A 1574-nucleotide genomic window follows, 5' to 3' on the forward strand; every position below is an offset into this window, starting at 1 on the left:
TAATTCCAAGATGTCATGTTTCTCAAATCAACAGTTATAAAAAAAAATACCAAGAAAAAACAAAACAAAATAAAAGTTCAAACTTGAACCCCAGCAATATATACAGCTACAACTACACCATTAGTTCCCCGGAAACGGCGCCAAAATTTGATCACGCCCAACTATGCCTTATAAAAAGGACAATGCGGTCGCTGCAAATATAATCCGGTTTACAAGTCCGGAGTCGAATCTCACAGAGAACTAAGGTTTAGCTACAGCTGTTCACTATCACCAAGAAGACAAGCTTGAACAATTCCTAACTTATAGATATTAAGATTCTTCTATTTAACTAATTAACTAACAAATTAAAATAGTAAATTAACAACTAACGACACTGAGGGTTAGAGAAAAGATTAAGGAGGTCTAGAGTTATGATTTCCCCTATTGTCGGAATCCTTCCCGCTATGTCTTCTATAATTTCGCCTAAGTATTCTCTACCGATCATGAGCACTCTTACTGCCGTAAATCTCTCCCGAGTAATTACGACAATTTACTAGACGCACTCTCCCGAGCTACGCTAGCTGGCTTTTAATACAGCTCACTTCAGATCGCACCCAAGGCTTCGTTATCCCTAATCCCGCCTTTAAACCCTCGGTTATTGATCCCTCATATACTCTGGGAGTGGTGTTGTTCAATAATTATCTAAATTTGCACTCTCTCCCGAGTTATGCATACTAAATAAGCACAGCTAATTGAGAGCTCTTCAATCAACCAGAATATAAACGTAGTTGAACGAATAGAGAAAAGCTATGGCTCAATTATATAAAAACATAACAAGAATTTATCCTACAAAAGGTTCTATCAAAACTCTAGATAACAAATTAGCTATTCATAATAGTATGTAAAACTACAATACTAAAAGTCATAACCAACAATGAAAAAAATAGGAAGAGGAAGGAAAAAACTCGTAGAAGAATTCTCCGCCTTGCTCCCAATGTGTTCTTGCCTCCAAGGGTGTTGTCTAACCCTAAAGTAGTGTCTCTCCGCCTCCTTAGGTCTAATTTGTGTCCAAAATATGTCCTCCTCTTGTTCTTGGCCGGCCTCCTTTGTTTAATATAGAGTTTAGGACTTAAAATCCCATGTTTTGAACTTTAGTCCCTGAAATTTTCGCTTCATGCCGCGGTTTTGCCGCGGTCCAAACATGCCCTCTGATTCTTCAGTTGTCCGCGACCATCTTCTACCGCGGTTCTGTCGCAGTCGCGGCAAAACCGCGGTTTTTCACCCTGTTCCTTTTGGAATTTGGAAAAACGTAAAACATGAAAGTTGTAGTCCTTCGAGTTAGCTATCCACCCATATATTGTGGAGCCCAAATGGGGTTCTGAGCAAAAAGTTATGTCTATTTTACTAGACAGTGCGCAATATGCCTCCTCAAGTCTTCGTTCGTACTTAATTATCAAATTTGACCTCCGAACACGATCCCGGCTTAATTCCTTGAGCTTTTACTCAGACTTCAAATCTTCAAATCACTTAAATTCATTCCATAACATCTATATAGCTCGGAATCACACCTACAAGGCATAAAACACACAATTAGT

Source organism: Nicotiana attenuata, unplaced genomic scaffold (genome assembly GCF_001879085.1).
Source record: "Nicotiana attenuata strain UT unplaced genomic scaffold, NIATTr2, whole genome shotgun sequence".
Taxonomy (NCBI): domain Eukaryota; kingdom Viridiplantae; phylum Streptophyta; class Magnoliopsida; order Solanales; family Solanaceae; genus Nicotiana; species Nicotiana attenuata.